The sequence below is a fragment of the Bos taurus genome, chromosome 10 (genome assembly GCF_002263795.3).
Source record: "Bos taurus isolate L1 Dominette 01449 registration number 42190680 breed Hereford chromosome 10, ARS-UCD2.0, whole genome shotgun sequence".
In the NCBI taxonomy this organism is placed as follows: Eukaryota; Metazoa; Chordata; class Mammalia; order Artiodactyla; family Bovidae; genus Bos; species Bos taurus.
The window spans coordinates 51,866,006-51,886,280 of NC_037337.1; the positions used below are offsets into that span (position 1 = coordinate 51,866,006).

Below are 20,275 nucleotides of genomic sequence, written 5' to 3' on the forward strand. Positions count from 1 at the left end.
AAAGGGAGGGGATGCAAAGACAAGAGAGGGAGCAGCCAGGAAACAATAGTGCAGCCTTGGAGTAGGGTCCTGGTTGCACCTCAGTGGATACATACAACAGTAGCTTTAAGCTCTTTATAGAATTAAAACCTCCAGTGGAAGATTTAGCATTCTTCTTCAGAGAAGATCATCAGGGAAGTCAGATTAAAGGAACCAGAGAAGCTCATCAAGAGATTATCTGAAAGCAGTTTAAAGGAGTGCAGGCTTTACCCACATTCTAATCTTATCAACAGCATCATCCTTGAACTATTGCTATAAAACTCCTCACCAAAACCTCCAGAGTTGGGGACACAGTTTTTGAGTGCAGGAGCCCTCTGTGTCCACATTTGCCAGGCAAAACAATAAAGCGATTCTTTCCTATTTCACCCAAAACCCTGTCTCTGAGATTCAATTCAGCAACACAGAGGCCAAGTTTTTGGCATCAGAAATATGACCAAAGCAAGTAGGGGCGGTTCTTTGAGTTGGCTTGGAACATGTCCTTATTTGAAAAGAGGTTGAACTGGAATCTAACCTTTTCCTTATCTGTTTCTTTTTAAGGCAGGCAAACAAATGAAAGATGAACACAAGATTGCAGATGCTGTTTTAGACTATTTGAAGTATTTCAAGCATTTCAAGCAGGTGTTTATGCATTCAAGATAATCCTGTTTGCATTGATTAACATTTGAAGATTCACTCTGCATGAGGTCTGCCTCTGGCCAGCTGTGTGACCTTGTGCAAATAATGCAACCTCTCTGTACCTGTTTTCTCATCTGTGAAATGAAAATGTGAGGGTGGATTGTTATCACATGGAATGTGCTTGGTACAATCAGCTCTCATTTGTAACAAATGAGACAAAAAGTACTTCCTCCATTTTACAAGTGAGGAAGCTGAGACCCTGAGAGTCCTTGTCTGAGGTCACACGTCTCTATGTAGATTGGATCTGAGAACTTCTGGGTCCCTATAAACTCTGATCCTCTCTCATTCTAGAACCTGAACTGAAGAGCTAGGGAACAAAGAACTGAGATCTCCTTTTACACTTATTTTTATGTTTCCTGCTCTGGGCTGACCCACTTATTCTCTCTATCAGAATTACAGTTACTGGTTTATGGAACAATTAAAGAAAGAATCACAACAACAAATGAAACAAAAGCTGTCTTTCTTTGTGACTGGATATTCTGGAACCAAGAGTGCACTTTATGATTTTAGTAGTTCCAGCAGAATGGAAAACCCCCCTTTCCTCTGTTTGCATTGTGCTTGGAAGCAAAAGGAAGTAAAGATTTAAGTTGGTTTTGAGCAACTAGGTAGACACGGACCACTGCTGGCTCCTTCAAGTTTGACAAGGGTTTTCTCCCCGTGGGAAAGAGGGTGAGCGTAGAATGAACTCTGTGCCTGCGTCCTGCAGCTGCTTTGGGCGTTGATTGGGCTTGGTGAAGGGTGTCACACTGGGCTCCTAAGGGAGGCCAATGGAGCTATGAACTGAATTGGCCGATTGCTGTAAACTAAGGGCATAAATTGGGAAGTTGGGCCATCAGCACGGCAGCTCCATTTCCCGGGGTCCCAGTGAAACCATTTATCTCAGATAGGGACTTGAACCCATGTGGCTGGGACTCAGACCAGCCAAAACCCCACTTGGGACTCGAACCCATGTGGCTGGGACACAAACCCAGCCAAAACCTATGGTATTTGGTTTCAGGACTTAATGAAGCTCAGGTTCTTGATGCCTCATCACAGAAAGAATTCAGTGAGAGACAAAGTGATAGGTAAGAAAGGATTTATTCAGATTCAGAGAGAAGCACACTCCACAGACAGAGTGTGGGCCATCACAGAGGGTGAATACAGTCGTGAAATGTGGCGTGGTTAGTTTTTATAAGCTGGGTAATTTCATATGCTAGTGAGTGGGAGGATTATTCCAACTATTTTGGGGAGGGGGTGGAGATTTCCAGGATTTGGGCTGCTGCCCAGTCCTTGGTCTTTTAACAGTGCCTTGGAACTGTCATGGCGCCTCTGGGTGTGTCATTTCACTTGCTGCTTGAGGATCAAGGGATAGTCTTGTCTGCCATCCTGGGCCCCATTTGATTCTAATCAGTTAATGTTGTGTCCTTGGGCTATGTCATTCTTTCAAAAGTTGTGCCCTGCCCCTGGGGTATCTCTTAGGTCCAAATGGCCCAAGCCTCTCTACAGCAGCTTGTACTTGCCCCATGTCACACAACCATTTCACAGAAGTTTTCTGAGCTTAGCAAATGAAGTTCTTGGCTGCAAGAAGTCAGGAATAGTGTTCTGATTCAAGGGCTGCCAATGACTCATCATTTTTCCACATGGTGTCTTACTGTCAAGGTTAGTAATCAATTCCTTGGTAGGTCTAGAAGTCAGGGGTTAATAGTTCAGGGGCCTGGTTCCACATGCCAGGGTCTCTATGTGATTTCACTGAAACCTCAAAAGAACCCTATGATGATGCATGTATGATTATGCCCTTTATACAGAGAGGAAAACTGAGACTTAGGGAGGTTACTCAGTCACCCATATCCACACTCTAGTAAGTTGTGGGATGAAAACTGAATTGTGTTTGTTTAACTTCAAAGTACACGCAACAAAAAGTAGTTTTGCCAAGAGTAGTAGGAATTGGCTATCAGCTCTGTATGAATCTAAGACTTAAAAAATGGGATTGTGTTGTGCTCTTGCACTTCAGATAAAGACATAGATTTATTTATGTATTTTTGGGGAGGGGGTGGAGATAGTTTATTATCATTATTTTAAAAACAAATGTTTTCAAGCCCTTTCTAAGTGGAGGTAGCCTGAAACAGTCCATGAAACATAGCAGAAGATAGAAGTAATGGAGACATTATGGTGGACTTATATAATTTACACAGAGATTAATTTTCCCCAATTGGCAGTAGAGAAAGACCAGCCAAGATGAAGGGACTGGAACCTTTACTCATAAACTTTGGCAAGCACAGAACAAAGTGTTTGACAGGCAATTGTTAGGGTGAGACTATGCTACAAAAGACCTAATTTACACATCATCAATGGTCATCCAGTTATTTTTGAAACCATCTGGGTCAGGTCATGCCTAAGGGTCCTCCAGGATGAAACGATGAGGTGCTTTGACATGCTTTGATAATTCTGTTACGACAAAATTTTTTTAAAAGGTAAAAGCATGACTTTCAGATATAAAATTGAACATATGATAAGTATTTTATTCAACTTATTAATGAGGAAGCTGGTAAGGGTGTTATAACTAGTTCAAAGGAAAAGCTCAGTTCAGTTCAGTTCAGTCACTCAGTCGTGTCCGACTCTTGGCGACCCCATGAATCGCAGCACACCAGGCTTCCCTGTCCATCACCAACTCCCGGAGTTCATCCAAACCCACGTCCATCGAGTTGGTGATGCCATCCAGCCATCTCATCCTCTGTCGTCCCCTTTTCCTCCCGCCCCCAATCCCTCCCAGCATCAGAACCTTTATATCTTAAAATTTATGTGGGCAAATAGAAATGCAGCTAGCTTCCAAAGTCAGTTAAACTTCTACAGGACAGCGTTTTGTACTTCTGTTAGTAATGGCACCCCACTCCAGTTCTCTTGCCTGGAAAATCCCACGGACGGAGGAGCCTGGTGGGCTGCAGTCCATGGGGTCACAAAGAGTCGGACACGCCTGAGCGACTTCCCTTTCACTTAGTTTCCTACAATGTACACAGTTGCAGAATGCCTCAAGGGCAATGGATGCTAGAATCAGATAACATAGGAAGGTTGCGCTGGGTGTGGACAATGCATAGTTTTCTACTGAAGCACAGTTTTCTCTTACAATTCCTATGTTAAGAAATGATAGAAGAAGTATTTAGCTGCAGAATTTTAAGATAATAGGTTAGTACTCCTTCTGGAGGAAAGGCTATCTCTTATCTCTTTTGATATTTATCTTTTGAGTATCTTTTCTGGACTTCCCTGGTGGCTCAGACGGTAAAGCGCCTGTCTACAATGTGGGAGACCCGGGTTCGATCCCTGAGCCAGGAAGATCCCCTGGAGAAGGAAATGGCAATCTACTCCAGTACTATTGTCTGGAAATCCCATGGACAGAGGAGCCTGGTAGGCTACAGTCCATGGGGTCGCAAAGAGTCGGACACGACTGAGCGACTTCACTTTCACTTTCACTTTTCTCTGGTGTCTCAGACAGTAAAGAATCTGCCTGCAATGAAGGAGACCTAGGTTTGATCCCTGGGTGGGGAAGATCCCTTGGAGAAGGAAATGGCGACCAACTCCAGTATCCTTGCCTGGAGAATCCCATGCACAGAGGAGCCTGGCAGGCTACAGTCCATGGAGTTGCAAAGAGTCAGACATGACTGAGCATATTTTGTTATAATAGAGAACTGGATTTCCTTGCTGGCATCTCTACTTTTTTAGCCTCAGTAGCAAGCAAATTATTTAAAATCTTTGTGCCTCAGTTTCCCTACTCTAAAATAGGGACAGTATTGGGGATGAATAAATGGAAATAGTCTGTGAACAGTGCTTAGCACAGTTCCCACCATCCTTATTATTACAGTCTTTCATCATGCTTTTTATTTCTCCTACACTTATATGTTCTTTCCTTTTCTCTTTTTCTGCCCATTTAACTATGATAAAGAATAGGAAAACTATTTATAGTGGTTTCGAAAAATGTATAGATAGGGTTTATGCTTCTTGGTCTCGATTTTGAAAATTAACTACATAAGTTGTTATGTATGCCTTTAAAAAAAAAAAACAAAAAAACAAAAAGCATTCTCCAAAAAAGTGTTTTCTGAGTGATTTCCACAATCAGTCTTAGAACAGCTAACCCTGAATTTAAATTGAAAAACTCCTTTTCAATTGGCTCCTTTTCTCAGGTTAATGGCCAGAGAAAGCAGGTTCTAGAGTGGGAAAGGCCCCCAGAGGGGTCCTTGCAGGGGTGCCGAGGACAGGACCCACCCCCTGGAGGTTGACTCGTGGGAGTCAGGACTCGGAGCTCTGTGGTTGAGTCTCTCCCTGTCTGACTCTTCAGACCCCAGGGGTCATTTCTGAGGGCCAGAGAGTCTTCCCTGGGGGAGGCACAGCATGTCGCAGGCAAAGGAGAAAATCAACCACACAGCTCTGCCCAGAACAGGTGGTGCAAACCTGCCTTTGGGAAGTTTATTTTTTCCCTTGGGTTGGGTAGAGGAGGGACTCTTTTCAAAGCCCTGGATGTCTCTGGGTCAGAATACCTATGTGGATTTGACCCCATTGTCACCAGCAAAGCCATTAACAAGTCCCGAGAAATAAAAACAGAATCTGGGTAACAAAGTCTACTCTTTCTTTTTTCTTTTTTTTCTTTTCCTCTGTGCTTAGTCTAGCTTTACTTGCTCAAAGGGGGTCATGTGCAGAGGCCTGGAACCCAGCCCTTCAGACCAGAATCCTTAGTGTGAAATGGCTGTAGTGCCTGACACCTCAGCTCTGGGGTGCGTGCAGAGGTGCTGCACACAGCACTGCAATTCAAGATGGTGGCAGTGGTAGGCCGTGTGCAGAGATGCTGCACCTGGGGAGGTGCGCTGCACACCCTGGGCCAGCCTCGCGAGATCCTTGCTCTCGTGAGCTCCTTGCCCCGCCATTGCTGAGGAGATTCCTAGAAAGCAGCCCACGCTCAGGCTTGTCTGGGACAGCACGGACTCTGCAGCAGGAGCTCTTACTCCTCTGCCTTTCTTTGCTTCTGAACCAAAGTCAATCTCCTTCCACTGGCTTGAATGACACCTGGCAGGAGAACAATTATGGGCCCAACAGGACAGTTCCAATGCCATCAGCCCCAATTTCAGTTCTCATGCCCTGAGAAACTGCCAGTTTATTCAGGTGAGGCCCACAGGCGTCCCCCCCTTTCCTTAGCAGCTTGAGATTTGCAGAAAACAAGACTCTCCAGTAAGCGCTTGATATGAGTGAACCAGGTTGGGTTAGGATTTTACCTCTAGGTTAATTTCAAGGAAAGGAGAAGGAAAATACTTCTGTGTCTAAGCTTCCTTTGAATGCATGGCTACTGGAGTGATATCCCCAAGAGAGCCATTTTTCAGTCTACAATTCCACTCCTCTATCATTTAATCTGACTGTCAGGCTGAGTGGAGGGCGGGGATTTTGGGAGAGTGAACCATCATATCGATGCCTTAGGAAACAGTGAAGATTAGATCTCCGAGGTCAGCCGGTGTGTAATTGGAATCTCGGGGCTAGGAGAACACAGTCAGATTTACACAGGGCTTCTTGTCTCTAGGGATTCTTTTATTTTTTTTTGCTATCATATCATCTCTGATAGAGCAAAACTGCTTGTTTTAGCTCTTGATAGAAAAGTAACTTCCCTTGTCCATTTTTTCACAAGCAATGTATAAACAGGAAGAAAGTGGAAAGCCTGTCATTATGTGTAGCAGTACCCACTTTTGGTTATATGCCACAGAGAGGGATGTGGATTTGAGGGTAGAAGATCTGGGTTTGAGTCCAGTTCTGCCTTGGGTAAGTTATGACTTTACTACAATGAGAATAATGAAAGCTGTGATTCCAACCTCACAAGGTCGTGAAAATGAAGGATGGTAAATATCTAAACATTCTTAAGCAATAAAAGAACCCACATGAAGTAGAGACCCCAGGCTGGGATGTTGAGAAGGTGAGTGTGTTTGTGGAACATAGAAATTTTAGCAGACTTGGGGGTCCAAGCGGTTCTGCTTCCTGACCTCAGAGCAGGATACTTATGATTACCACAGGGCAGCTAGCAGCCACCAGCAGAGGGAAAGGTCTGGTTCCTAGCAGGTCAGGACTCTCTTAGAAGGCAAAGAGGGAATGCTGAAATGCCCACTCTAAGTGGTTTATGAGTATTGAAGAGGAAGAAATTTTCCTCTACCCTTCTAGGTTCTTCTGGCTGGTCTAAGAATTAAAATGACATGAAGCAGATTAATAGGAGAAAAATGAAACAAAAGTTTAATAACACTGGAGAGATCCAGGAAAACTGAGTAACTTGCCAAAATGGCCAAAGCCCTTACCTTAAATACCATCTTCAGCTAAAGACACATGAGGATGTTGGGATAGTGGTTTGGGGCTTCAAAGCAGAGGGATGCAATTCACGTGAAGGTTAAAAAAGCAACATTTGTTAAACAGTCATTTACTGGACCATAGAGACAATGGACACAGAATGGACTCTGATCTCTAGTTCCTGCTGAGCTTTCCCACTAGTGCTAACCCATATTCTTTGCAGAGGTCTCTGGTGTTAGCTCTATTCTGGAAACAGGGCACCTATCTAAATTCTTATAGGTAGTTAGGGATAAGGTCACAATTTCTTCCTGAGTCTTTTGGGCTTTGATTGTTTTGAGCTCAAAATAATCCGCCTGCCAAAGAGATGTTTTGGAATGGCAAATTTTGCTCCCCAACATGGGCTTCAGAGAGGAAGGCAAAACATGAATGGGCTACCTTGCAAAAATAATTCCTGCAGACTTAGGAGGTGGGGGTCAAGGGCAGCTGAGATCTAGTGGACTGCAGGAGAACTGAGGGCTACTGCAATGCGGGAAGTACTGGGGACCTCACCCCTACTCCTTAGTGTAAAGCCTGACACACTTAGTTATTAACCAGGTGCGTGCATGCTAAATCACTTCAGTTGTGACTGACTCTTTGTGGCCCTATGGACTGTAGCCAACCAGGCTCCTCTGTCCATGGGATTTCCCAGGCAAGAATACCGGAGTGGGTTACCATGCCCTCCTCCAGTTATTAACATGGTTCAGTTCAGTTCAGTTCAGTCACTCAGTCATGTCCGACTCTTTGCGACCCCATGAATCTCAGCACGCTAGGCCTCCCTGTCCATCACTAACTCCCAGAGTCTACTCAGACTCATGTCCATCAAGTTGGTGATGCCATCTAGCCATCTCACCCTCTGTCATCCCCTTTGCCTCCTGCCCCCAATCCCTCCCAGCATCAGGATCTTTTCCAATGAGTCAACTCTTCGCATGAGGTAAGGAATTAATATTGCAATGAAGCTTGCGTTAGTTGTCTCTCTGACTCTCTTTGCTGGCCCCTCCTGTCTTCACTGCCCCTTCCTTAACTGAATTCTGAGACCCTGAACTGCCTTTATCTACCCCCCCTCCCCCAACCCATTCCCCAGGAAAATTACTGCTTGGGTCTGCTTTCTCCCTGGAGACCCATGAGGAGAGAGGTTGGGTATACAGGTGAGATCCTCTGAGCAATGCATGTGGATGGAAAAGAGAAGATGTCAAGGGGATAAGCTCTGGGAGTTTCAGCATTTAGAAGTCAGGACAGTGAGGAGGGACCTTTCTGCTTTTACAGAATTATTTCTTAAGAACAAGTTCTTAGTGGTAACATTTCTTGCTAAAGAGTGGGAACAAGAGTCTGTAAATGACTATATGAATTGATTTCTGGACAACTTCACCATCATTGTATATTAGCATTCAACATTTTTTTTTTGTTCTTTTAGAATATGTAAATTGTAATCTTCAGAATGCTTTCATTTACATTTCTTTGATTTCTAGTGAGCTCTAACACATTACCACTGTTTGTCTACTAATTGTATTTCCCTTATGAGAATGGCCCTGTCTTTTACCTATTTGCCTTTTGGAATCTTGACATTTATCTTACAAATTTGAATCAGCTGGCTTTGATAGATCTTAATTCTTTGTAATGTTTGATAAAAATATTTTCCATTTAAAAAAATCTTCAGTAATGCTAATTCTTATAGTGCAATTATTTAAATAGCCTCAAAACTGAGAAAGTTAAAATTCCCCCAGAGAGGCGGTAGGTGTGTTAGCTGCTTAGTCGTGTCCGACTCTTTGCGACCCCGTGGACCTTAGCCCACCAGGCTCCTTCATCCATGGGATTTCCCAGGCAAGAATACTGAAGTGGGTTGCCATTTCCTTCTCCAAAGAGAGGTGATAAACATTTTTGTTTTTCAATTTTCTGCAAGTTCTATAATTAGATTTTATATTTAAATCTTCAATCAACCAAAGCTTATTTTGGTGAATGTTTTACTTTTAATTACTTTTTCTGTTCTAAAAACCAATAAATGTTGATTATTGAAAAATAAGGACAGTAAGAGCAAAAATAAAAACATGGTGAAAAGGATCCATAATTTCACCATCCAGAGATGGCCACTTTAGACAAATACTGAATGTTTGTGAGTAGCACCTTGAAAATCCTAATATTTTGCTGTGTATGCTTCTTATTTTTATTAAAAAATAGAATACATGTATACCTCTCTACTGCTACTGCTACTGCTAAGTCGCTTCAGTTGTGTCCGACTCTGTGCGACCCCACAGACGGCAGCTCACCAGGCTCGCCCGTCCCTGGGATTCTCCAGGCAGGAACACTGGAGTGGGTTGCCATTTCCTTCTCCAGTGCATGAAAGTGAAAAGTGAAAATGAAGTTGCTCAGTCGTGTCCGACTCTTAGCGACCCCATGGACTACAGCTTACCAGGCTCCTCCGTCCATGGGATTTTCCAGGCAAGAGTACTGGAGTGGGGTGCCATTACCTCTCTACCCTAACCTAATTTCATTTTCTCCTGAAAGGCAACTCCATCCTGAATTGGTACCTATAATTCTCATCTTTATTTGTATATGTTTGCAGCATAAGTATATGGTTATAAATATATAGCATTATTTTATATGTTTAGAAATTATTATACTATCTATAACTTGTTTTTTCATTTTATTTTTGGGATTTACCTCTACTGATAAAATTGGTGTAAATAGTCTCAATGTATATCACAATTTGTTCATTCTGTTGATGGATATTTGTGTGGTTTAATTTGTGCTTATTTTTTGCTGTTACAAGCAATGTTGCAATGGGCTTTCATCTTCTACAAGTGAACTTCCAGGGTTTACTCTTAGCAGAGTGAAATTGAGGTCTTGTGAGACATGTGTGTCTTCAGTGTTGCTAGATGTTGACAATTTATTCTCCAAAATGGTTGTTCCAATGAATACATCATCAACAAAATTGAATATTTCTCCCATTTTTCCACATCATCACCAGTACTTGATAGTACTGGATTATTTAATCTCTACCAGTTTGATGGATATAAAATGGTATCTCATTGTTTTAATTTTCATCTTTCTGATTACTGCTAAGGTTGAGCATAGTTTTATATGTGCCGTTGGTCATTCAAATTTCCTCTGCTATACATTGCTTGTTCATATCTTTTATCCATCTTTCTATTAGTTCATTAGTGTTTTTCAGTAAGAAAAATATCTTCTCCCCATTTGCATTATCTTTTCATATTGCTTATGATGCCTTTTGTTGAATAGAATTTTCAACATGAGTTGAATTTTTACATGAGTAAAATTTTCATGTAGTCAGATTCATCAGGGTTTTCCTTCAGGAACATTCTGTAGAAGAGGTAAATTCTTACCTTTATACTCTTAGGGTATTTTGGCAAGGCCTAATAATTAAACTGATATAAGATCAAGATTGGCGGGAGAAATATCAATAACCTCAGATATGCAGATGACACCACCCTTATGGCAGAAAGTGAAGAAGAACTAAAGAGCCTCTTGATGAAAGTGAAAGAGGAGAGTGAAAAAGTTGGCTTAAAGCTCAACATTCAGAAAACTAAGATCATAGCATCCAACCCCATCACTTCATGGCAAATAGATGGGGAAACAGTGGAAACAGTGGCTGACTTTATTTTTCTGGGCTCCAAAATCACTACAGATGGTGATTGCAGCCATGAAAGTAAAAGACACTTACTCCTTGGAAGGACACTTATGATCAGCCTAGACAGCATATTGCAAAGCAGAGACATTACTTTGTCAACAAAGGTCCGTCTAGTCAAGGCTATGGTTTTTCCAGTGGTCATATATGTATGTGAGAGTTGGACTATAAAAAAAGCTGAGCGCCAAAGAATTGATGCTTTTGAACTGTGGTGTTGGAGAAGACTCTTGAGAGTCCCTTGGACTGCAAGGAGATCCAAGCAGTCCATCCTAAAGGAGATCAGTCTTGGGTGTTTGTTGGAGGGACTGATGTTGAAGCTGAAACTCCAATCCTTTGGCCACCTGATGCAAACAGCTGATTCATTTGAAAAGACCCTGATGCTGGAAAAGATTGAAGGCAGGAGGAGAAGGGGATGACAGAGGATGAGATGGTTGGATGGCATCATGACACAATGGACATGGGTTTGGGTGGGCTCCGGGAGTTGGTGATAGACAGGAAGGCATGGCATGCTGTGGTTCATGGGGTCTCAAAGAGTCGTACATGACTGAGCAACTGAACTGAACTGAAGATAGACTAATAAGAGAAAAGTATACAAATTTATCCAAGTATTATGTGACAATGGGAGCCCTTATAAGACCCAAAGAAATTCTGAAACTTACAAGCTTTTATACTGGCTTGAACAAAGAGAGGCAATTGTGGAAAAGTGAATCATATAGAGAGGCTAAAGGCAGATAAAAATTATTTTAACAGGGTCTGTTAGTACAGGATTCTCTTGGTTTTGATTCCCCATTGAAAAATGTTTCTTTTCTCCTGTTACTGGGAAGCCATCTTCCACATGGGGATTTTTATCTCCTATTTTAGGAGGAAAGGGAGTGATAAGAATGCCCTTCTCACAGGATGCTTTCCTAGTGCCTGTAGCTTAAAACAATACAAAGGTATTCTGTGATTTGTCACAATTTTTGCATTCCTAGAATTTACTTTATTGGTCAGCAAGGGTTCTTGCTACAGCTGCAGTCTCTAAATTCAGCTAAAAATGATTTTTCTGCCTATGCTCATTGGGCCTGATGTGATGTTCAGTAAAAGCAGATAAGTGATATGCACAAGACATTCCTGCCTTGCATGCCCTTATTCAGTCAGTTCAGTTCAGTTCAGTCACTCAGTCGTGTCCGACTCTTTGCGACCCCATGAATTGCAACACACCAGGCCTACCTGTCCATCACCAACTCCTGGAGTTCACTCAGACTCACATCCATCGAGTCGGTGATGCCATCCAGCCATCTCATCCTCTGTCGTCCCCTTCTCCTCCTGCCGCCAATCCCTCCCAGCATCAGAGTCTCTTCCAACGAGTCAACTCTTTGCATGAGGTGGCCAAAGTACTGGAGTTTCAGCTTTAGCATCATTCCTTCCAAAGAAATCCCAGGGCTGATCTCCTTCAGAATGGACTGGTTGGATCTCCTTGCAGTCCAAGGGACTCTCAAGAGTCTTCTCCAACACCACAGTTCAAAAGCATCAATTCTTCGGCCCTCAGCTTTCTTCACAGTCCAATTCTCACATCCATACATGACCACTGGAAAGACCATAGCCTTGACTAGATGGACCTTTGTTGGCAAAATAATGTCTCTGCTTTTGAATATACTACCTAGGTTGGTCATAATTTTCCTTCAAGGAGTAAGCGTCTTTTAATTTCATGGCTGCAGTCACCATCTGCAGTGATTTTGGAGCCCCCAAAAATAAAGTCTGACACTGCATGCCCTTATTAGACCTAATTTATAATGGTAAATCAGTTCAGTTCAGTCGATCAGTTGAGTCTGACTCTTTGTGACCCCATAGACTGCAGCACTCCCTGTCCATCACCAACTCCCAGAGCTTGCTCAAACCCATGTCCATTGAATCAGTGATGCCATCCAACCATCTCATCCTCTGTCGTCCCCTTCTCCTCCCATCTCCAATCTTTCCCAGCATCAGGGTGTTTTCCAATGAGTCAGTTCTTTGCATCAGGTAGCCAAAGTATTGGAGCTTTAGCTTCAGCGTCAGTCCTTCCAATAAATATTCAGGATTGATTTGCTTTAGGATGGACTGGCTCAAGAGCCCAAGGGACTCTCAGAGGTCTTCTCCAACACCACAGTTCTAAAGTATCAATTCTTTGGTGCTCAGCTTTCTTTATGGTTCAACTCTCACATCCATACATGACTACTGGAAAAACCATAGCTTTGACTAGACAGACCTTTGTCGACAAAGTAATGTCTCTGCTTTTTCATATGCTGTTTAGGTTCATTGCAGCTTTTCTTCCAAGGAGAAATCATCTTTTAATTTCATGGCTGCAGTCACCACCTGCAGTGATTTTGGAGCCCTAGAAAATAAAGTCTGTCACTGTTTCCATTGTTTCTCCATCTATTGGTTATGAAGTGATGGGACTGAATGCCACGATCTTAGTTTTTTGTATGTTGAGTTTTAAGCCTGCTTTTCCACTTTCCTCTTTCATTTTCATCAAGAGGCTCTTTAGTTCCTCTTTGCTTTCTGCCTTAAGGGTAGTATCATCTGCGTATCTGAGGTTATTGATATTACTGAGGTAATGCTAAATGACTACATTAATTTCTTCATTCAGTGTGTTCCCATGCATTCATTTATTCACTTATTCAACAACTATTTTTAAAAAATCTGCTATGTGCCTGCTATCCTCCTGAGTCTGCTCCTAATTTTTTCAAACTAGTTGTATTGGAATTGATACTGTGCATATTTACAATCCTAAGCCTGATTTATGTGTGAGTGTGCTTGTGTGATATTTTTCACAAATCCGTGGATGAGGATGATACTTATCTCTTAGAATGAACTAAGTATCAGGTCTTGTTTCTCTGTGATTTGGAAAATCTGTTTGTTGACTCATAGAAATATTATTCAGAATATTTGTTTAGGCCATAGTTCTTTTGGTGAATGACATAATTCTTAACAACTTTCTCAATTTCCTTCTCCATCAGTATTTTCATGTTTTTTGTATTGCTAACTTTTCATTTTGTATTTGTATTGTCCATTTAGCTAAACAATTCAAATTGATTATCCTAAGTTGTGACTTCAATGATTTATATTTTTAAATCCATTGTATCAGTTTTTAAATCACCAGTCTTTTAATTTTATTGACTAATACCTTTTATTTATTATATTTACAAGGGTTTTAATATATCTTATACTCTTTTCAGAGAATGAACATTTAAATTTACTTCTACCAATTTTCTATTTTTTAGTTTATATCTGTCATTTTTTTATATTTCCTCTTACGCTGACATTCTTCATAAGATTTTAAATCAAGTGCTTAGTTCATTTATTTCTTATTTCTAAAATAAAATCACATAGATCTATACCGTTCCCTCTGCCTTGGTTTACCCACACTCTTACTTTTAATAGGTGGTGTTTTCAGTTTTTATAGTACTTCAGAAATTATGATCATGTTTTTAATTTTCAAGTTGACCCTGTTGCTCGGGAGAATTTTTGTTTTTGTTCTTAGAAGCTGTCAGCCATGTATTTGTTTATTGTTATTATAAATTTTTGCTTGTATATAATTTTAAACTTACAGAAATGTTGAAAACCAGATTAACTTTTAGCTAGATTCACCACTTGTTTTGATGGAAAGAATTGATGCTTTTGAACTGTGGTGTTGGAGAAGACTCTTGAGAGTCCCTTGGACTGCAAGGAGATACAGCCAGTCTATCCTAAAGGAAATCAGTCCTGAATATTCATTGGAAGGACTGATGCTGAAGCTGAAGCTCCCATACTTTGGCCACCTGATGGGAAGAACTGACTCATTGGAAAAGACTCTGATGCTGGGAAAGATTGAAGGTGGGAGGAGAAGGGGACGACAGAGGATGAGATGGTTGGATGGCATCACTGACTCGACTAATATGAGTTTGAGTAAACTCTGGGAATTGGTGATGACCAGGGAGGCCTGACGTGCCGCAGTCTGTGGGGTCTGCAGAGTCAGACACGACTGAGCAACTGAACTGAGCTGACCGTTTGTTTATATTTTGCTTGTTTCTATTTTGTTCTGATCCCTTTATAATTCTTTCTCTATATATGAATTCTTTTTCTGAACCACTTGAGAATAAGTTGCAGATGTAATATATATACCTAAATACTTCAATGTCTATTTCCTGGGGCAGACATTTTCTCTTATAAAACCAAGGAAATTTAGTGGTTAAGAAAATTGGAAAATTTCATATTGATACAATATGATTTTCTAATTCTGTAGTCCATAATTGTCAGTTATCACAATGTTGTATTTTATATATAGTTATAATAAATAGAATACTATATATAATATAAAATATGAATAATAAATAGAAATAAATGTATATCATCTATATTTGAATTTATAATTTATTTTATTTGCTATATATAATATATATTATATATATATATAGAGAGAGAGAGAAATTGAGAGCTAATAATGAAGATGACAGTGGCAACGACTGAAGTGGCTGTGTACTTACAGAAACTACTCCAGATAGGGCACTTAATATATGAGTATTTATTTTCTTCTTGCAGTATGATCTAAAGAAGTTCGTATTTATTGCTGTCTTATTATGAAGTTAGTAGTTATTCAGGGTAGAAAAATAATGCAAAATAACAACAATCACTCAAATTTCAGAGCCTAGAGATAACCATCATTAGTATTTAGATGTATATATTCGAGACGTGTGCTTTCAATCAACAAAATTTCTGGATTTTTTTCTTGTTAAATAAAATATAAGTACATTAAGATACGGTATCATATTGTGTGATGTATAGTTTTAGTCTTCATGTAAGTCTTAGTATTTTATTATTTTACATCCGTTCCGTTCAGTTCAGTTGCTCAGTCGTGTCCGACTCTTTGCGACCCCATGAATCGCAGCACGCCAGGCCTCCCTGTCCATCACCAACTCCCAGAGTTCACTCAGACTCACGTCCATTTATAGCTAATGTTCATAACAAGTTTGCAAAGTAGAGCCACATTTTCAGATGAAGAGTCCAAAGTTCAGAGAGGTTCAATAAATTGCTTAGGTCACACAGCCGTAAGGGATGGAGTTGTAATCCAAATCCTGCACTCTCTGCCCCCAAAGCTATAGAGTAGATCACTATTTTGCCCAAAACTCCTTTCGTTGATTTTACTTATATCATTAACATTGAGTTTTATTGCATTGTGGGGAGAAAATATATTGATATAATTTTCCTTGTGGCTTCCGTGGTGGCTCAGGGATAAAGAATCTGCCTGCCAATGCAGGAGATGTAGGTTTGATCCCTGATTCAGGAAGATCCCCTGGAGGAGGAAATGCAACCCACTCTAGTATTCTTGCCTGGGGAAATCCCATGGGCAGAGGAGCCCAGCAGGCTACAGTCCATGAGGTTGTAAAAGATTCAGGTGTGACTTAGTGACTAAACAACAATAACAAAAATGTTCTTTATAAATTTTCTCTTGATTTAGTTTTGGGGCCTTATTTGAGAGTTAGTATATATCTACTAATGCCCAATACATTGAAAAAATGTATAGTCTATGTTGTTATTGAGTTTAATATAAGTCTACTTGTTCTGACACATTAATTGTGTAGTATTTATCCCTTCTCTTTGCATTTCTAGCTTTGGTAATCCATGTCTTCACTGTGGGTTTTATATTTTTCATTATAATCAGAAACCTCCTAGCATCCTCCCTCTACCTTTTTGGCATCAGAATCTCTTTTGTATGATATCAACTTTATCAATTGTTTTCTTTTAGTTATATCATTTCCTTGATAATACTTTTTTATTTTTAGTATTCTGCATCTTTTTTGTTATATATCCTCTTTAAACAACGAGTATATTGTTGGGTCTTGTGTTTTAATCCATAGGAATTTTTTTTTTTTTTTTGAGAAATGAATGGCCTAGTTATATAGAGTCCTCTGGGATTCAGGTAACAGTGATATGAGATGGGCTTGCAGCTATCAGCTATGGACTTTTGCTGGTTACTTAATGATTCTGGGAGGAGGCTACCTGTTTCCTTATCTGTAAAACTGTGTTAATTAAGAGTACTAACTTCACAGAGTTGTTGTGAAGAGTAAATAAGATCAAGAAAATTCAGGAATAGAAATATATTAAAGCATATTAAATTATTATATGTAGAATGTAGTTGTCATCATGTCTGGAAATATCATTCAAAGCAAGTTTCTTGGCAATAGCACATAAAGCAAGTTCTTAAAACAAAGATCTCTGTTCAAAATGGGGGTAATCAGCTCCATCCTTTTCTCTAACCATGTCTCAAACTTCTCTCTGAGATAATAGGAATAACTTACAATAAAGTGGCTGAGAAGCAGTGGTCCAGCGCCCCTGACGTGTTCCCAGTTTTCAGTTCAATTGTCCGTCTCTGCTTCTGGCTGCACTGTGGAGTTTCACAACTTGACTTAAGTTCAGCCCTGTCAGGAATCACTGCCTTGCTTTGCATTTAATTAAGCAAATGTTTAGGCTGTACAAATACGTTATTTGCTCCCATAATGGGTATTGAAGCTGCAGGCTTAGCTGGCCTGGCTGTTTTCATCAGGCTTTGAAAAACTGAAACTAAGGAAAACAAACGAACCAAGTCAGGCTGGGTTTTCTACTTCCTGGATCATGTAACTTACACTGCGCCCAGTGAAAGCCATCTGGTGGGCACCCAGGCATGAGGACCGATTCTCAGCCTGCGGTTCTCCTAGCTGTGCTCCAACCCCTGCACAGCTGAAACCTCTGCTTCAGTTACAGTTGTTAGAAACTGCAACTGAATTCTTGTTTACTTTAGCTCCTAAGGATAAAAGAAGGACAAGGGACAAAACTGAAGAAAGTCCGAGGTTTAAACTACAGTCCATTTTTAACTTTCCAAAATGGTCTTGGTATTTTCAGGTCCAGATAACCTTAAATCAGACAATGCAGTATTACCAAACTGAGAAATAAAAATCCTGTAATATTATAAACTGATAAACTCCAGAAAACCTCAATCTATTTTTAGTTTCAGTAGCTTCAAGTCTCTGCTGGCTTCTATTTGATCAGTCAGAGGGAGATATGGGTCCATTTCCTACCTGATACAATAGAGCAATTTTCTTAACCTCCTCTGATGATAATCATCATCTCATCTCTTTTAAACACAGTTCCCAAGTCCCTTCTGGGAGATTCTGATTCAGTCCTTCTGGGGTGGTGCATCAGATTTGTGTTCTTAACATGAGAAAAGCTTGGGAAAAATCAGAGTAGAGGGAGTAGTCTGTTTTTAGAATCAGACAGCTCTGAGCTGAAATCCTAGATCTTTCACTTCCTAGTTACGTGGCCTTGCACAAATTACTTAACCTTCCTTAATCTCATCTGAAAAAAAAAAGTGGAAATAAAAACATCTACCTCAGGAGTTGTTGAGAGGATTAAAGGAACTTAAGCCCTTTATAGTATCCACTTTTCTGCATTCTGTTTAATCATTTCTTCTTGGGTTAGTTTGCAGATTGTGAACTTATTTAGCCCACAGGCACCGTGGTTTGATATATATGCATATATATGTGTGTATATATATAGTATGTGTGTGTGTACATATATATAGTGTGTGTGTGTACATATATTTATATATAGTGTGTATATATATACATATTTTACTTATCTTTTCAATTTGTTCATCAGATATGTGTAAAGCTTTTGTTTATTTATTGGCTGCACTGCACGGCTTGCAGGATCTCAGTTCCCTGACCAGGGATTGAACCTGGGCCACATCAGTGAAAGCCTTGAATCCTAACCACTAGACCACCAGGGAACTCTGTGTAAAGCTTTTATTGTGCTCATAAGCTGGGGTTCCCGGTACCCACTAAATACCTTCTTGATAGTCTGATGTGTCAACATAGCCCACCCCCTGCTGTTGAAGGGACTGCCAAATTTCTTGTGTGTGTGACTCTTCTGTGGCAGGCTCCTAATTATTCAGGGGTCCCCTGTGTTTAGGAGTGTCATGATCTTATCCCTCCATTGTATCAGAAATTCCACTTTTCTTGAATCCAATCATATATGTGTGTATATACATACATGTATGTATATATATACATGTATATATATATACATACAAATGTGTATGTGTATATATATTTCTTTCTGTAGTTGAGGCAATTTTCCCCAGCTTTACTGAAATATTATTGATATAAGTATGTCTAATGTGTAGTGTCATGATTAAAGACATGTATACACGTATGCAGGTCAGGAAGCAACAGTTAGAACTGGACATGGAACAACAGACTGGTTCCAAATAGGAAAAGGAGTACGTCAAGGCTGTATATTGTCACCCTGCTTATTTAACTTATATGCAGAGTACATCAAGAGAAACGCTGGGCTGGAGGAAGCATAAGCTGGAATCAAGATTGCCGGGAGAAATATCAATAACCTCAGATATGCAGATGACACCACCCTTATGGCAGAAAGAGGAACTCAAAAGCCTCTTGATGAAAGTGAAAGAGGAGAGTGAAAAAGTTGGCTTAAAACTCAACATTCAGAAAACGAAGATCATGGCATCTTGTCCCATCACTTCATGGGAAATAGATGGGGAAACAGTGGAAACAGTGTCAGACTTTATTTTTTGGGGCTCCAAAATGACTGTAGATGGTGACTGCAGCCATGAAATTAAAAGACACTTACTCCTTGGAAGAAAAGTTATGACCAACCTAGATAGCATATTGAAAAGCAGAGACATTATTTTGCCAACAAAGGTCCATCTAGTCAAGGCTGTGGTTTTTCCAGTGGTCATGTAATGTATGGATGTGAGAGTTGGACTGTGAAGAAGGCTGAGCGCTGAAGAATTGATGCCTTTGAACTGTGGTGTTGGAGAAGACTCTTGAGAGTCCCTTGGACTGCAAGGAGATCCAACCAGTCCATTCTGAAGGAGATCAGCCCTGGGATTTCTTTGGAAGGACTGATGCTAAAGCTGAAACTCCAGTACTTTGGCCACTTCATGCAAAGAGTTGACTCATTGGAAAAGACTCTGATGCTGGGAGGGATTGGGGGCAGGAGGAGAAGGGGATGACAGAGGATGAGATGGCTGGATGGCATCACTGACTCGATGGACGTGAGTCTGGGTGAACTCTGGGAGTTGGTGATGGACAGGGAGGCCTGGAGTGCTGCGATTCATGGGGTCGCAAAGAGTTGGACACGACTGAGCGACTAACTGAACTGAACTGATACATTGTAAACCCTGGTGACTCAGAGGGTAAAGAATCTGCCTGCAATAAAGTATACCCTGGTTCAATTCCTGGGTTGGAAAAATCCCCTGGAATAGTGAATGACAACCCACCCCAGTATTCTTGCTGGGAGAATTCCATGGACAGAGGAGCCTGGTGGGCTACAGTCCATGGGGTGGCAAAGAGTTGGATATTACTGAGTGAGTAACACACACACATTGCAAAACAATGACAACAATAAGTTTAGAGTCCACGTGTGCATGCTCAGTTGCTTAGTTGTGTCCAACTCTTTCCACCCAGTGGACTGTTTCCTTGTGTGGTGATAACATTAAGATCTACTTTCTTAAAAACTTTCAATATAGTCATCATGCTATACATTAGATCCCCAGACCTTATTTATCCTTTAGCCAGGATTTTTGTACCCTTTGACCAACAT

The 20,275-nt window shown here is 40.7% G+C and overlaps 1 long non-coding RNA gene across 2 annotated transcripts in view; it reads left to right on the top strand.

Annotated features, from left to right (window-relative positions):
* LOC101903685 (uncharacterized) overlaps positions 1–3,238 on the top strand; it is a 147,529-nt gene extending 144,291 nt beyond the window's left edge. For both annotated transcript variants that reach the window (XR_009496204.1, XR_009496205.1), the window contains one exon: positions 577–3,238. This is a non-coding gene — a long non-coding RNA (uncharacterized lncRNA). The remainder of the gene's footprint in view (positions 1–576) is intronic.
* Positions 3,239–20,275: the final 17,037 nt, after the last annotated feature.